The following is an 18,357-nucleotide window of genomic DNA, read 5'->3' on the forward strand; positions in this document are numbered from 1 at the left end:
GTTCCTGACCTCAGCAGGGAAGCTTTGATGTTCTCAGTCAAGATGAAGTTCTTTTCTATTCCTAGTTTGCTGAGTTGTTGTTTTTGTTGTTGTTATCATGAACATGTATTCGATTTTGTGAAATGTTTTCTCTGCATCCATTGATAGGATCACATAATTTTTCTTTAGTTTGTTAATGTGATGGATTATTTAATTGATTTTTGAATGTTCACCTAACTTTGTATGCTGAGGTAAATTCCACTTGGTCAGAGTGTTTAATTCTTTTTATACAATCCTTGATTCAATTTGGTAATATTTTGTTGAGGATTTTTGCATATATGTACATAAGAGATATTGGTCTGTAGTGTTATTTTCTCGTAATGTCTTTGTCTGGTTTCAGTAACAGGGTAATTTGGCCATATATAGTGAGTTAGGAAGTATTCCCTCTGCTTCTATCTTCTGTAAGAGATTGTAGAGAATTGGCATGATTTCTTCCTTAAATGTTTAGCAGAATTCACCTGTGAATTCACTCAGGTCTGGTGCTTTCTACTTTGGAACATTAATTATTAATACAATTTATTTCACAGATAAAGGCCTATTCAGATTGTCTATTTCCTCTTATATGAGCTTTGACAGATTGTGTCTTTCAAAGAACTGGTCAATTTCATCTAGGTTATCAAATTTGTGGGCATAGAATTGATCATAATATTCTTAATAAGAGAGGTATTGAAGTATCTTGTAACAATGGAATAATGTAATTGTAATAATGGATTCATCTATTTATCTTTGGAGTTCTATCAGTTTTTGCCTCGTGTACCTTGACACACTGTAGTTAGGTTCATACACATTCAGGAATGTTATGTCTTTGGAGAGTATTGACCCCTTTATCATTATGTAATGCCCTCTTTATTCCTGATCACTTTCCTTACCCTGAAGTCTATTCTGTCTAAAATTAATATAGCTATTCCTGCTTTATTTTGATTAGTTAGCATGATATATCTTTCTCCATCCCTATATGTGTCTTTATATTTAAAATGAGTTTCTTGGGGCGCCTAGGTGGCTTAGTCGGTTAAGCGTCCGACTTTCGCTTAGGTCATGATCTCGCGGTTCGTGGGTTCGAGCCCCGCGTTGGGCTCTGTGCTGACTGCCAGCTCAGAGCCTGGAGCCTGTTTCAGTCTGTGACTCCCTCTCTCTCTGACCCTCCCCTGCTCATGCGGTCTCCCTCTCTCTCTCCTAGAAATAAATAAAACATTTTAAAATATAAATAAATAAATAAATAAAATGAGTTTCTTGTAGGGAACATATGGTTGGGTCTTGCTTTTTAGACCACTGGTATTTAATTATTGATATATTTAGATTAATATCTACCATATTTGTTACTGTTTTCTCTTTGTTGTAATCATTCTTTGCTCCTTTTTTTTTTGTCTTCCATGCTTTTTCTACATTTTGGAGTTTTTGTTTTGTTTTAAGTGAGCTTCACACCCAGTGCAGAGCCAAGTGAGGGGCTTGAACTTATGACCCTGAGATCAAGACCTGAGCTGGGATGAAGAGTCAGACACTTAACCAACTGAGCTACCCATGTACCCCTACATTTGGGAATTTTAACTGAGCATTTATATAATGCCATTTTCTCTCCTTTCTTAGAATATCAATTCTACGTCTTTTTAAACTTTTTTTTAGCGGTTGCCCTACAGAATGCAGTATATATTTATAACTAATCCAAGGCCACTTTCAAATAAAACTATACCACTTCACAGATAATGCAAGCGACAGAATATTCCTAATTCCTTTCTTCCATCTATCATTGCTGTCATTCATTTCACTTATACTTAAGGACACACACACACACACACACACACACACACACACAAATTGATACATTTTACCTATTATTTTGAGCAAACTGTTCCCTATGAGGTCAATTAAGAATAAGAAAAATAAGCTTTTATTTTATTTTCACCAATGCTCTTCCTTCTTTGATGTAAATGTGAGTTTCTTTTTTTTTAAATATATTTTATTTATTTCTGAGAGAGAGAGAAAGAGCGTGAGCAGGGGAGGGTCAGAGAGAGAGGGAGACACAGAATCTGAAGCAGGCTCCAGGCTCTGAGCTAGCTGTCAGCACACAGCCTTACGTGGGGGCTCGAACCCACAAACCGTGAGATCATGACCTGAGCCAAAGCCAGATGCTTAACCGACTGAGCCACCCAGGTGCCCCCGAGTTTCTGACATACCATTTTCCTTTTCTGAAGAACTTCTTTTAACATTTCTTGCAAGGCAAGTCTAGTGACAACAAATTCCCTCAATTTTTGTTTGAGAAGTCTATTTCACCTTCACTTTTGAAAGATATCTTCCAAGGGCATAGAATTCTAGGCCTTGTAGGGCCCTTGGCTGGCTCAGTCAGTGGAACATGCAACTCCTGATCTCAGTGTTGTGAGTTTGACCCCCCATGTTGGATCCAGAGATTACTTTAAAAATAAACAAAACTTTGGGGCACCAGGTAGTCAGTTGGTTAAGCATCCAACTTTGGTTCAGGTCATGATCTCACAGCTTGTGGGTCTGAGTCCCACATTAGGCTCTGTGCTGACAGCTCAAAGCCTGGCGCCTGCTTCGGATTCTGTCTGTCTGTCTCTCTGCTCATCCCCCACCCATACTCTGTCCTGTCCCTCAAAAATAATAAATAAAAAACATTTTAATAAACAAAAACTTAAAAATCTGTATTTCTCGGCTTCTTTCTTTTAACACTTTGAAAATTTCATAGCATTCTGTTTTTGCTTACAGAGTTTCTATGGAAAAATCAGATATATTTCTTTGTTCCTCTATAGGTAACTTTTTTTTTTTTTTGCTTCTTCCAAGATTTTTTTTCTTACCTCTGATTTTCTGAAGTCTAACAATAGTATGCCTAGGTGTTGTGAGGTTTCTTGGCATTACCTTACTTGGTGTTCTTCAAGATTCCAGGATCTCTGGTTTGGTGTCTCAGATTAATTTGGGAACGTTCTCAATCTTTATTGCTTCAAATATTTCTTCTGATTCTTTCTCTTTCTTTTCCTTCTGGTATTCTCATTATGCATATGTTACATCTTTAATAGTTGTTTCACAGTTCTTGTATATTTTCCTGTCTTTTTGCTTTTCAGTTTTGAAAGTTCTCATTGTCATATGTTTAAGCTCAGAGATTCTTTCCACAGCCATGCCCATCAAAGACAGTCTTCATATCTCTTAGAATATTTTCTATCTGTAGCATTTTTTTATTCTTTCCTAAATTTTCTATCTCTCTGCTTACATTATCCATCTGTCCTTGTGTGTTGCTTACTTTTTCTTTTAAAGTCCTTAGCATATTATTTATAGTTTTAAAATTCTCGGTCTGATAATTCCAACGTCCCTGCCATATCTGACTCTAGCTCTAATGCTGCTCAGTTTTTTTCAAACCGTGTTGTCTTTCAGTATGCCTTGTAATGCTTTCTTGAAAAGCAAACATGGTGTGCTGGTTAAGAACTGCAGTAACCAGGCGTGGAGAAATGTACAGGCAGTGGAAGCGTACTATAGCTCTATGGTTAGATCTAGTCTTTTGGTGAGCCTGTCTCCCAAACTGTGAACTTCATCAGTGGTTCTCAGGGTTCTTCCTCTTCCTTAGATAGGACAGGATGACTACAGGGAGCTGCAATTGAGGATTTCCCTTTCCCTAAGTAAATGCTCTAGATAAGACAGTTTCTTCTGAGGGCAGGTCTTGTTAAGAACAGAATGCTCTGACATATTTCAAAAACAGTTACTTTTCCCTCCCCATACCAGAAGCACAGGGGAATTTTTCTCCAATATTCACTGTGAGAGCTTTGTGGAGCTTCTTAAGTTAAAACTCATAAAACTGTGGTGTGTCTTTGGTCAATTTCCAGACCTCTGAAATGCTTCTTTTTGACAATTTTGTCCTGTTTAAAGTTAGTTTTTGTGGGAAATTTGTAACCTCTTTACCATACCAGAAATCTTCACACCCCATCCCAAGGACTTAATAGAATTTTTTCTACTGATAGAAATTAAAATTGATGATAATAACACAAACCTAATCAAATGAAAATTATGTCTCTCAAATAATCCCATCTGAATGCATTTATAATCAAATACTGCCTGTCAATTAAAAACTTTCAAAAGAGATGGCTTATAAGATGTGATGTGTGGCCGAGTGAAATTTCAAATGTTGAGGGAAAAAAATAAATTTCAAGTTTACACCACTGTGAAATTTGCTTCCTGTTCTAAGAATTTGCATTTCCTCACTTTATCCAGTATACTTGGCCTGGTGTCAGTTGCTACAGTTGTCCAACCAAGCTTTCCTTCCAATACACTTCAAAACCAAATTTTGTTTCTTACAATTCAGTGGGTTTTTTCCCAACAATTACTTTCTCTTTAAATAGAAGTCTGTCTTGATTTTTACCTAAGATCAAGTTTCCAGCTACCATTTTTCCATTGAGATATAAATGAGAGGTGTGAATATTGATTTAAAATTATTGATATGATATAGCAAATTGTCTTTGGAAACAGACAGACTTAGGTTCAAATACCAATAATCAGACTAACTAGGTAAGTATCTCTAGACAAGTTACTTAATATTTCTGCCAACTACCTCTCTGCAAAATATGTCTAATACCTGCCTCACACAGTTGCAGGAAGGATTAGAAATGATGGCACTTATCTCTACAATTGCTGGGTTATCTACTTACAAAAGTACTAGGTAATGTCAGGGTGAAAAGAACGAACAAAGAAAATGGATAAATTAATCATCCTTGCTATGTCCAGCACTCATGGGTGGCCAAATTAACTACTTAAATTTCCTCATCACTCCTTATCCACCAATTAACAATGACGTGACCTTCTCTTTTATCCCCCTTTTCATTAACTGAGACAGTTCTACACGGTACAATATTCTAACACATACCACACACTAGGGAACATAACAGTTTCCTACAAAGTTGCATTCAAATTTTATTTTTTGGGGCATCTGGGTGGCTCAGTCGGTTGAGCGTCCAACTTCAGCTCAGGTCATAATCTCACGGTTTGTGAGTTTGAGCCCCGTATTGGGCTCTTGTGTTGAAAGCTCAGTGTCTGGAACTTGCTTCGGATTCTGTGTGTGTATCTTTCTCTCTATGCCCCTCCCCTGCTTGCACTGTCTCTGTCTCACAAATAAACATTTTAAAAATGTTTTTAAATTTTATTTTTTAACATTTTTTGGAGCATTTACTAAGAAATATTATCTGAGAAAAATTTAAGTCCCATAGTTTTTAAATTTATATATTCAACTTTTAAAATTCTCCACCTTTTCTCTGTATAGAGTTCTTTGAAAACCTCGTTACTGTTGAATCTGCTAAAGCACAAGTTTATACAGGTAAACTGTGGAAATGATATCAGGAGATCTACAAACCCCCTCGAGTCCATCTGGACACCACAAGTTAGAATACCTACCCTCTGCTGGAAAATCCTTCTGCAATACAAATATTTACCTTCTAAATCTGAGTGAATTAGTACACCTGGATTTCCAGAAGTCTAGATTCCTTAAACTGAGGCAGCCCAGAATTACAAATGAAATGCAAATCACTATAATTATCACAATGGTGGAGCAACTGATTTGGAGTCAAAATGTTGCCACCATTTATTTTCTGTTCTACAATGGAACGTATCAATCCCTTTGGATCCGAGCTCTCCTACCTATAAAATAAGGAAATAACCTTCATTCTCCACACATCTCAAGATAGTTATGAGGTAAGAAAGAAAGAGCTAGCTGTTCCTTGTACACTATAAAGTGATGAGAGGAGTCCATTAAAATTGCTTACCCGGGATGCTAAAAACATCCTCTGCTGTTGCATGTTTACCTCATGTGAGTGTTTCTCAACCTATAGGTATGAAATGAGATGAAGAAGAAAGCCCAGGATTGTCTGGTGCCTCATGCCAGAGCTCTTGGAACACCTGGCTATACGTGATCTGTCCACATGTGGTCTCTCTCTGGTGGCCTAAGCCCCTCGATTCATCTCTATATTTCCTGTGCCAGACACAAAGTGGATGTTCAGTAAATACTGTTGCATGAATGATGAACAAAAGGACAGCATATGTGAAATGAGCAAACGGAACACCTGTAGCACCTTGGGCTCCCTCATGGTCCTCCTATCTCCTAGTTTTCAGGAGCTGGAACTTCAGGCCCCAGTCACTATCCCGAAGATAGTGGAGAGCAAAATCTATACCACTTTGTGCAACCTACTGGATTGGGCCCTTGAGAGGTGCATGTGCAGGTATGTGAGAACCACTATTTGTCACAATTTGTAAATTTCCAGGTTGAGAAGAGAGGAAAACTCACACCCTTTATAAAGATCTGAAGGGGCGCCTGGGTGGCTCAGCCTGGGTGGCTCAGTCAGTTGAGCATCTGCTTCAGCTCAGGTCATGATCTCATGGTTCATGGGTTCAAGCCCCGCATTGGACTCTGTGCTGACAGCTAAGGGCCTGGAGCCCGTCTTCCGATTCTGTATCTCCCTCTCTCTGACCCTCCCCTGCTCATGCTGTCTCTCTCTCTCTCTCAACAATAAATAAAACATTAAAAAAAAAAAAGATCTGGAAACTGACAGGAAAAGAGGGACTGTGCTGCTTGCAGATGCATAAAAAGCATAACCCATATTACAGAATGCCACAAGATCTAATGTCACAATCCTTCATTCCCTTGAAAATGTGGTAGAAATTACTATATATACCAACTCCTTAAACAAGAAGTACATTTCTATATCCAATATAATTAATCTTTTACCCTTTCTGTGACTGTTTCTAACACACATGATAACTTTAATGGAGTGAAACAATATTACACAGATGTCCAAATTCTACTTTAAAAAGTAACTTTTAGCTTGTTGCCATAATTGGCTATTGCATGAAGAAAACTATTAATAAAAATTACTTTTTTTGGTGTTTGCAATGTAGTGGGTCACATACTCCATACCCATGATCTCATTTCATCCTCATAGCAATCCTGTGAGGTAGATATGATAGCTATTTCCATTTGCTAAATGAGAAAAGCACTTGAAATCACACCACTAGCAAATGGCAGAATAGAGATCTGAACCATGTATTCAGACTCTAAAGTTCACATTAACTGTTAAGTACATCAAATAAGGTGTAAATAATAATAATATTAATAATCTTTTAGCTGGAGCCTAAAACAGAAAGAATTTTAACACTGTCTAGGAAATGAATAAATCCCTGTACTCAGCTGAAATCACCCAAACAAAATACAAGGGCTTTTATGCAAGAATTGAATGTAAAGAAGCTAACTGCTTAACAGGAACTCAGTACAATTTCCTTGATACAGTTTAGCAAACGTTTTAAGCCAATCTTGGGGTGCCTGGGTGGCTCAGTTAAGCAAATGTTTTAAGCCAATCTGGGCTATACCATACTCACAGAGAATTTTGAACCAATACTAGTTTCCTAATATACCTTGCAGTTTAACAACTGCTAAGGACTACTCACATAAACCTGGAAAAACTTACTTCTCCCTTCAAACCTTTGTGTTCCTAGTGCAAACATGACCTTAGCAAACAAGTTCAAACTACTGTAAGCAACGTTCCATTAATTCAGCTGCTATCAGCAGACCTCTCCCTCCACAAAGCAGATGAGTAGCCAAGTCTTAGGCTACCACGAACTTAAGAAGATGAGAGAGAGAGCTCAAATAGAATCTAAAAACATTTATTCAATTTCCTACCTTGGTGGGTGGCAAGAAGCTTCTAAGCTAAATTTACATGCCATTCAATCTCAATTTTCATCCTCATGTTTATGGCTTTCCAGGTTAGATTAATGGAAATTTCATTTCTGCGTTAAGATCATAACATTATCCACAAAAGAAAGATATCATATGTGGATGACTGGGGTTAAACAGGCCCAAAATGGAGTCATGTAAGCCAAGCCCTACAGTATCAAAACCAAGTCTTAATTACAGTGTCAGCCTCTGCCAGAAATGGAATCTTAAACCAATCAGGAATCATCTGGTTAACATTAGTGATGTAATTTGTCTGACAGACCCCTGCCTCCCCTAAAGGAAAGTGACCTTGCCAATACCAATCCACTTTTTGCTAATACAGCTTCTTTGTTCCCACTCCCCTCTGCTTATAAATGTCTTTTCCTTTCATACAGTTCTGCAGAGCTCCTTTCTGCCTGCTAGATGCAGTGCTGCCTGATTCATGAATCACTGAGTAAAGCTAATAAGACCCTTACTTTTTTTTTTTTTTTTTTTAATTTAAGAAAGAAGAGAGCACAAGTGAGCAGGGGACAGAGGGGTTGAGGGAGAGAGAGAATCTTAAGCAGGTTCCATGCTCAACGTGGAGCCTAATGCGGGGCTCAATCCCACAACGCTGGGATCATAACCTGAGCTGAAATAAAGAGTCATATGTTCAACCAACTGAGCCACCCAGGCGTCCCAACCTAATAAAATCTTTAAATTTTACTTTCTTTGAATTTTGTTTTTTAACACTGGGTAGGAGAAGTGATAAGAGTTTTGGCTGCAAACACCATCAGGATCCAGATCTACATTTTTCTTTTAATTAATGTACAAGAAATTATGGGCTGGATATTGCCATTGGAGGGCATCCTAACTATACCCAACTACATGGAGCTCACTTAAAAGTCACCTTCAGAATAATCCCCATCCTGCGTGTACTCCACTCCAACATTTTACTACACTAAAAGTATAAGTAAATTTTTAAAACTGACCTTTCCTTGTTGCCAAAAGGGAACAAGATCATTTTTTTCTCCCTCTTTTTTCTTAGAGCATTTAAAAAAAAAAAAAAACACCTAGGATTTATAAATCTTTCCTCTGTCCCTTTGGTAAGTATGCAAATTTTTTTAAAGGCTAAATAAGCTAGCTGCAGAACTCAAGAATGTTTCTCTGAGAGCCCTAGAAGCCATCTCTTTTATTTATTTATTTATTTATTTAGTTAGTTAGTTAGTTAGTTAGTTATTTTATTTAGTTTGAGAGAGTGTGAGCAAGGAAGGGGAGAGGGAGGGAGAATACTAAACAGGCCAGCAGAGAGCCCAAAATGCGGCTCACTTGGGGCTCAATCTCACCATAAGATCATGACCTGAGCCAAATCAAAAATCAGATACCTAAGTGACTGAGCCACCCAGGCACCCCAAAGCCATCTCTTTAAAGAATTTGTCAAATTCAACACCTGAAAAACAAATAATCCAATGAAGAAATGGGCAGAAAACGTGAATAGACACTTTTCTAAAGAAGACATCCAGATGGCCAACAGACACATGAAAAGATGCTCAACGTCACTCATCATCAGAGAAATACAAATCAAAACCACACTGAGATACCATTTCACACGGGTCAGAGTGGCTAAAATTAACAACTCAGGAAACAACAGATGTTGCCGAGGATGTAGAGAAACGGGAACCCTCTTGCACTGTTGGTGGGAATGCAAACTGGTGCAGCCACTCTGGAAAAGTGTGAAGGTTCCTCAAAAAATTAAAAATAGAACTACCCTACAAATCAGCAATAGCACTACGAGAAATGTATCCAAAGGATACAGGAGTGCTGATTCATAGGGGCACATGTACCCCAATGTTTATAGCAGCACTTTCAACAATAGCCAAACCATGGAAAGAGCCCAAATGTCTATCAACTGGAGAATGGATAAAGATGTGGTTTATATATACAATGGAATACTACTTGGCAATGAGAAAGAATGAAATCCTGCCATTTGCAAAAAACAACATGGATGGAACTGGAAGGTATTATGCTAAGTGAAATAAGTCAGTCAAAGAAAGACAGATATCATATTTTCACTCATATGTGGATCTTGAGAAACTTAACAGAAGACCATGGGGGAAGGGAGGGGGAAAATAGTTTCAAACAGAGAGGGAGCCAAACTCATAAGAGACTCTTAAACACAGAGAACAAACTGAGGGTTGATGGTGGGGGCAGGGGACAGGGAAAAATGGGTGATGGGCACTGAGGAGGGCACTTGTGGGGATGAGCACTGGGTGTTTTATGTGAAGGGATGTATTACGGGAATCTACATCTGAAAACAAAAGCACACTGTATACACTGTATGTTAGTTACCTTGACAACAAATTATGTTAAATAAATAAATAAATAAATAAATGTAAATATCAAAGAAGACAGTGCCTCAGCTCCCTGTCGGGGTAGGAGTTTAGCCTACACACCTCTATTACCTGCACAAAGAGATTAAAGATGTTTTACTTTACCTTCAGATGAAGGCAATTAATTAGTACAGATGACCACCACAACTACCAGGTGAATTTAGGATGAATTATGAAAGCATGTACATCAAATGCTGCTGTCAAGTCTTCTTAAAGATTACCATTAATCTTGAGACTTTATATGTAATGATTATAAATGGCAGAATTTCTTTTTTGCTTTTGTAATCTCATTAGCAGATTCCTTGTGATGTATCCCAGCCTAGGTTAATGCTCATTCAATAATAAAACTAGTTTCTTTCATTACATATTTGTGAAGATCATTTCTTAGGTCGGCAGATTTTATTTTCCCCAACATAAATGTGTGGGAATTCTACTCCCTACTGGGCCACCTTACTGCCACTTTCCTGACCTTGATGGCTCCCTCAATACAAGAATTTAAAAAATTACTCCCTGACAAGAGTTTTTAGGGATTTAGCCCATTCCTGTCATCTGAGTGCCAGATACTCCTGTATCACTGCCTCTGTGACACCTCCACTTGGATTATTTCAAAGACATATTTTCCAAAAACTGATATCATGTTCTTCCTCCAGGGTTTCCTATCACAGAAGCACAAGCTGGAAAATGAAGAATTAGCCCTGACAGCTCCCTCTCCTTTCTCGCCCCAGAGTGAACATATTATCACGCGCTATTGATCCTACTTCTTAAATAGCTCTCAAATCCATCGACTTTTGCCTCCATTGAGGAGCCAAAGTGACTTTTTAATAACACAGACCCACTGATGGTACTATCATGACTGAAAATTTTCAATGGCTTCCCACCATTCTTAGGATAAGCCTTAAATCCTTGGTATGACCTAGGAGGCCTGCATGGTCTGACCCCTGCCTACCTCTTCAATCTCATCTTCCTGACTCTCTCTCTCTCTCTGCCCTCCAGCCCCAACCAGGAGCTTGAGGACTGAGACTATGACTATTTGTTTATGCTATATCCCTATCACAGTGCCTAGCATATAATATATGCAAAATAAATGTATATTGAAAAATAATGTTGATAAAACAACTGCAGCATCCTAAATGGAAGGCAAATAAACATTAACTAAATTATTCATGGTGAAGGAAAACATTGTCCTTATACATTTGTACCCTAGGTTGCTAACACAGGGTGTGGACCATAGTGGAGCTACAAAATGTTTGCTAAATCATTTTGCAAACCAGAGACAATATGATGAAACAAAACCCTGGCACTCAGTTTCTATTTAGCTTTGTAGTGCAAATTACGAATGCCAATCACATCTCATATTTAGGTATTTATCCCTCCTCTCATCCCCAATCTCCATCCTGTAGGCAACCAGAGGTCTAAGCACACGTTTGAAGAAGGAGTTTGGACTCCAATCAGAACTGGAAAGTAGATATGGTTTGTGGAGCTGACTATAAATAAACCAAGTCTGGGGAGCACTACTGCTCTTAGGGTTAGACCCCTACTTACACTGTGTGTTTGACTTGGGCAACATTCATCCTTTGGCCACACAGGTCTGTCAGTAACTACAAGACACAAGCTGCTCCTATTCTCGAGGCTTCGCACATGCCCTTGCCTCTCCCTGGTAGCTCTTTGCCCAGTTTAACTTCAACTCAGTCCTTAAAGGTCTCAGCAAAACCTTCCCTGTCTCTCCTCACTCCCTCCTCCTGCCAAATGGCCTCATTATACATTCTCATAGCACCCTCTACCGTCCTCCAGAGCATGTGCTACAACTGTCATTGATACTTCGTTTGTAATTCTCTTTCTGTCTCCATTGTTAGACTTATAAGCAACCCAACCACAAGACTGTGTCTATTTTGACCATAACTATATCCCAAACACCTAGCACATCGCTGGTAGAGAGTTTCTATGTTCAATGAATACCTCTAAATGAAGGAATGAATGAAATACATAGATAAGCACTAGTTTTTGGAGTACATTGAATTGGCTCTGCCCTTACTGGCTCTGTGCCTTTGTATAAATTTCTTAACATCTATAAGCCCATTTCTTTCTCTATAAATAAAGATAACTGTTCCTACTTTATAGGATTATTGTGAGAATTGAATAATCTAATAAAATGCTTAGTATGAACTCCGGCACATAACACTCAATGAATGTTAACTATTATTATTCTTAAAAAGTGGAGGAAAAGAGCAATTCATATGTTAGGGAAGGTACATTCATTCCATGCTCTTGACTAAAACACAAACACAGCTCCTTTATACAAACATATAGTTGCAACTCTGAATGAAATATTTTAAGTATACTATAGGAATGGTATTATCCAAAAGAACTCTGAAGAAGAGAACACAGGGAATAACTTCTCTGACACCGGCTGCAGCAACTTCCTTCAAGATACATCTTCTGAGGCAAAGGAAACAAAAGCAAAAAGAAGCTACTGTAATTACATCAAAATAAAAGCCTTCTGCACCGTGAAGGAAAGAACACAACTAAAAGTCAACCCATTACTGAATGCGAGAAAATATTTGCAAATGACATATCTGAGAAAGGGTCAGTATCCAAATATATGAAGAATTTATAAAACTCAATACTCGGAAACCAAATAGCCCAAATAAAGAATGGGCAGAAGACATGAACAGACATTTCTCCAAAGACACCCAGATGGCCAACAGACTCATGAAAAGATGCTCAACATCACTCATCATCAGGGAAATGCAAATCAAAACTACAATGAGATGTTACCTCACACCTGTCAGAATGGCTAAAATCAAAAACAAAAGAAACAAGTATTGGTGAGGATATGAAGAAAAAGAAAACCCTCTTGCACTGTTGGCAGGAATGCAAGCTACTGCAGCCACTGTAGAAAACAGTACGGAGGTTCCTCAAAAAATTAAAAATAGAGCAACCCTACAATCCAGTAATCGCATTACTGGGTATTTACTCAAAGACTATAAAAACACTAATTCAAAAGGACATATGCCTCCCTATGTTTATTGTAACATTACTTACAATAGCCAAATTATGGAAGCAGCCCAAGTGTCCATCAATAGATGATGGGATAAGATGTGGTATATATATACAATGGGGTGTTATTCAGCCATAAAAAAGAATGAAATCTTGCCGTTTGCAACAACATGGATGGAGCCAGAGAGTAGAATACTAAGCAAAGTAAGTCAGAAAAAGACAAATACCAAGTTTTTGTTTGTTTCAAAAAAGACAAACAAATGGAGTCCCCGGGTGGCTCAGTCATTTAAGCATTTGACTCTTGGTTTTAGCTCAGGTCATGGTCTCATGGTTTGTGAGTTCAAGCCCCACGTCCAGCTCTGTGTGGGCAGTGCAAAGCCTGAATGGGATTCTCAAGCTCATGCTCGCTCTCTGCCTCTCTCAAAATAAATAAATAAACTTAAAGAGAGAGAGAGAGAGAGAGAAACTAAAAAAAAAAAAAAAAAAAAAAAAAAAAAAAAAAAAAAAAAAAAAAAAAAAAAAAAAAAAAAAAGACTCTATAGAGAACAAACAGATGGTTACCAGAGGGGAGGTGTATGCGGGAGGGGTATGAATAGGTGAAGGGAATTAAAAGTACATTTATCTTACGAACCTCAAGTAATATACAGAATTGTTGAATCACGTTATCTACACCTGAAACTAATACAACACTGTATGTTAACTGTACTGGAATTAAAATTTTTAAAAATCAAGAAAAAAAGTTTTAAGTAAAAAAGAAACCTAAATAGATCTGTTTATAAAGCCAAGACTGTTTTTGGATGTGGAGTGATCATGCATTTATACGGCTTGCACGCTCTTGTGTACAGCATCAGGTCCTTTCAAAGCAAAGCCCATCAGCGATCCATTACCGCAAGGCAGTGCGTTCCAGACCTGGGCTTCAGAGCCTAGAGGACCCAGTCCAGCTGTGCTGACGGTGGCCCAGGACATGCAGATAAAACACTAGGCTTTTGCTTGAGGATAAGTGCCGTTTCCTCCCAGTAGGAAACTGCCTTCATGAGAAAATGTCCCTTTGTTCCAGTGCTGTCTGGCATCCTAAGAGACCCTCCCTTTAACATTGTTTCTGTTCTCAGATTCTCCAAATGTAGACACATCATTTGACTTTCTCTGAGCCTCAGTTTCTTCCTCTGTAAAAATGGAAGTAAAATAGTACTTCCCTCTTGGGTAAATGGCTCAGTATATGCCATAAAATTAACATACGGTAACTACTGTGTTAATGTGTTGACCAGGTTCCTAATCAATCTACAATCCAGAAAAAAAATTACAACAAAGATCCTTTTCAATGGTATAAATGTGTTTTCTTCTCCAAAGACTGTGTTTTCTACAATAAAAGAAATCCCCACCAAGGAATAAAAGGAATGATTCTAATGAAGCTTTAAATGTGGCAAAGGAAAACAATGAAACAAATTAGGTGGTCTTCTGCTTACTGAAAAAGATTTGAAATTCAACAAGACGTAATTTATGCAAATCCATTTTTATAATGCCTCCTTTTAAAGGAAGCTTATCGGGACTACATAAACTGTAGTCAACTGTTAATGTGGAAGCCTTATCACATTGTTTTGGGGGATGGCAGAATACCATCTCAGAAAACCCCGCCAAGGAGCACTCAGTCTTACTGATCAACCCTGACCAAGGCCCAGTCATGACCCGACTTCTTTTCCCATCTCCACTCCTTCCTATCGTAAGCCTCAGGAGAAATAAAAAGCAGCACTACCTTGGGAAAAAAGTTGGGGGACCTCTGTAGGTACATAAAACTACATTATGACAAGCCTCCAGATTACCTTTTGAATAATAACTTCTTTAACAAGGACCTCTTCAAAGGCAACCTCCGTACCAGAATGACTAGATTTTACACAGTTCTCAAAGCCTGCCTCCTCCACTTCTTTGTTGCATAACTCCACTGAAAGCACATGAAGATATCACCCACTCTGCTCTTTTGTGGTGAGGAGTAAGAGAGAAAACATTCTGGTGGGTGTTCAAAAACCTAGTTCCCCTCCCTATCCTTCTCAAGATTTCCACCATTTTACTCATTGTATCTCTGGATCATCCAGCTGAGGATCCCTTTTTCCACCTGCCACTTCTGCAGAAACTGACTTCCTCTTTGTTCTCCTCACCACCAACTCTGCCCCTGCTCTAGGTCCATACAGCTTGGGATAGACGTGAAAAGCACTTCCTGACAATTCCACTACGAGAATCAATTATTCGTTCACAAACACGGTGTACATGAAGCCCAGAAGTTACTCCAAAAGTAACTTCTCAACTCTCAAATCACTATACCAAAGGGAAATTAAAGGAGAATTGTGCAGGTACCATTTACTGAGTAACTACTATGTGCCAGACATTGCGGGGGCGGGGGGGAGGGTGCATTCTACAGGCAATCTCATTTACGTTTTACAACAACCTCACGAATGTGGGCGTATTATTCCCAAAATTACAGCAGAGTACACAGGCGCCAAGAGTTAAGGCATTTGCCCAAAGTCACATGGGCAAGAAGCGTCACGGCAAGGACTGGACGAGTAGGCTAATAAAACAGCCCCTGCTGCGGGCGCCCAACAGTCAATACTCTCGCCTGCCGTGCGAAAACGGGATCTCTCTTGCTAGCCCCAGGTCTCTGACACCTGGCGCCAGCGCCACCAGCCTCCGGCGCTGGAGCCCTGGTCGCGCGTGCGCTGTGCGGCCTACGTCCGCGAATGCGGATTCGGGGAAATGGACAGGCCCGAGCTGGGAGCGCACAGCTGGCGCTCGGCACAGCCCGGGCCGGTCACAGCCCCTTCCGGCCGCACACACCGCCGCTGGGACCTCAGCGAAGGCGCCGGCGGCCCTGGGGAAAGCTCCAGAGGCGGAACCGCAGGGTAAATGCTGGCGCTGAGCCTTCCTTCAAAATGAGGGGCGGCGGGCCGCCGGAGGCCCCTCGGGGTCCGCGGCCTCCACACCCGCTTCCCTCCCCTCACCAGGGGCCAAGAGAGCACTCGAGTCAGGACACGCCCGCTCAGCTCCGGGAGCGTCCCTCCGCCCCTCGCCACCAAGGTCGCTTCCTCCGTAGCCCCTACCTGGTCGCCTCAGTGACCGTGGTCAATCAACTTCCTCCTCCCACCTCGGAAGTGACGCGAGACCTCCCTCGCCCAGCCCGTGCGGCTCGGTCCAATCCCGGCCTTCAGGCCGCGCATGCGTGCCGCGTTGCGCCCCTCAAGGCGCAGGTAGGACGCGCAGGACTCTGAGGGCAGAAAGGCTGACTCCTCCTAATTACCTTCCTTCCATCTTCTGAAGGGCAATTCGGAAGGTCGTGGTTTGGGTTTCGAGCGCTCTCTCGGTTAGCGTGTTCGGGTCGAGGGTGGGGAACGTGGTCCGGACACTGGAGAATATCTGCTACAGTTATCAAGACTTATTATAAATTATAAAGACATAATTAAAACAGCAAAGATAAATGAAAAGATCACTGGAAAAGGAGAGGCTAGAGATAAATCCATAGGTTTGTAGACGCATTACCCCCCCGCCCCCCCGCAAAGGAGCCATCGTAAGGCAATAGGAAAGTTATTTTTGGTAAGTGGTGCTAGATCACTTGAATGACAGTAGGGGAGTGGAGGTGGGTAAAGAGCCTTGACTTCTACCTCATACAAAAAAAATCAGTTCAAGAGTACACCTAAATGTGATGTTGTGCCCGATTCGCGAGTTCCCAGAGACCTCCAAGGAGCCGACACCGATGCAAATACAAAAGGGTCTTTATTACAAGCTCGAGCAGGGGCTCATCCGCCTACCGGTGTCTGGCAGCAAGATGAAGTCAAGAACAATAGCGAATAGGGTTTTTAAGGAGTAAGGGATTGGGGGTGTTACAGCACATGCAACATCATCACGTAAGCACCAATTACAATTACAACTTAGACCATTCAGTATCTGTGAGGTGTTCATTACGTTTGGTGGGACCCAATCAAGACTTTTGAGAATGCTTTGAAAATGACCAATTATGAGGTGAGTTCAAAGGGCCCACGTGGGGTTCAGGCAAGCGGTGAGAAATCGGCTAGTTTGTATCTGCAGTTCCCAGCCTTGACTCAGACCATAGGAATGTTTTTTGATTAGCTGAACTGAGGGCGGTCCAAGGATGGCTTTAGCCTTGAACAGTCTGAGATTGGGACTGGGATTGGGGCTACGTGCAGCCCGAGGTTTCTCTTAATGGAGGACTTAATTTTTGGCTCTTCAGTGAAAGGTACAATTCTAGAAAATAACAGCGCGACGTTGTGACCGTGGAATGGGGAGATCCTTTTTAGCAGGACACAAAAAAGTACCGACCCTAAAGGCAAAGGCTGATACACTGCCGTCCTTAAATTTAAAACTCGGAAAGACAAAAGAGAGTACAGTGCAAGCAAGAGAGTGGAGAAGATATTTGCTGTACATGTATCTGAAAATGATTCTTATTGAGAAGATATAAGTAATTCTTACCAGTAAAATTTTAAAAAGATCTGAAGTTGTTTGTAGTGGAACTGTGGAAACAGGATGTTGATAAGCTGAGAATTCTCATAGATCAGAACTCAAGAGATGGCAAAAGTATTGTAAGTTAAAAAGTCTGCCTTCCTGTTCTCAGGTCCCCAGTTCTCTTCCCACTAGGTAACAATGCCATGAGCTGTGTTTGTCTTTCCGTCGCTGTCTTATGCATAATCAAGCAATTACTTATATATTTGCCATTCTCCCCACTGTGCCTTGTACAAACAGCATACAGTAGGTACTGCTCTGTGCATTGCTTTTATTCACTTTAGCCAGTTAATATTTCATGGAAAGCCCCACAAGTACTCAGAAAATCTAGAAACAGGAAATTATATTTTAAACTAAATGTTAGCTGATCTTTTCAAATAATATGTTTCATATGCTTTCCTTAGATATTTTTACAGGAACTTGTAGACCCTCCTGTCCCTTCTCCACTGTTCTGGAAACTCTAGACTCCTACTTGCTAGTTCAGAAAGTGCAAATGTCCCAATAATAAACCCAATATGATCCTGAGTCCTTACTGCAAGACTGAGCCAGTTTTCTAGGGTTATTTTTCCAAGCCGTCATCCATCCCTTTAGCTAACATACACTCCAGCCCTGCTTGGAGTCATTCTGGAAGCAAGACAATAAATTCCAATGTTTTTACAACCAATTTGAGTTGGATCTTCTGTCAAATGCAAGTGAAGAACTCTAACTTCCCAGCCAGGATATATACAAACTGACCCCAGGCTAGCACAGCACCATGGCTTT

At 40.1% G+C, this 18,357-nt stretch overlaps 1 protein-coding gene across 2 annotated transcripts in view; it reads right to left on the reverse strand.

The window, feature by feature from the left end:
* DHRS7B (dehydrogenase/reductase 7B) overlaps positions 1-16,223 on the reverse strand; it is a 57,211-nt gene extending 40,988 nt beyond the window's left edge. For both annotated transcript variants that reach the window (XM_039227401.1, XM_039227400.1), the window contains exon 1: positions 16,182-16,223. The gene's annotated coding sequence lies outside the window, so the exon portion shown is untranslated. The remainder of the gene's footprint in view (positions 1-16,181) is intronic.
* Between the last annotated feature and the right edge of the window lie 2,134 nt (positions 16,224-18,357).

This window comes from Hyaena hyaena, unplaced genomic scaffold, assembly GCF_003009895.1.
Source record: "Hyaena hyaena isolate Hyena2069 unplaced genomic scaffold, ASM300989v1 scaffold_27, whole genome shotgun sequence".
NCBI lineage: Eukaryota > Metazoa > Chordata > Mammalia > Carnivora > Hyaenidae > Hyaena > Hyaena hyaena.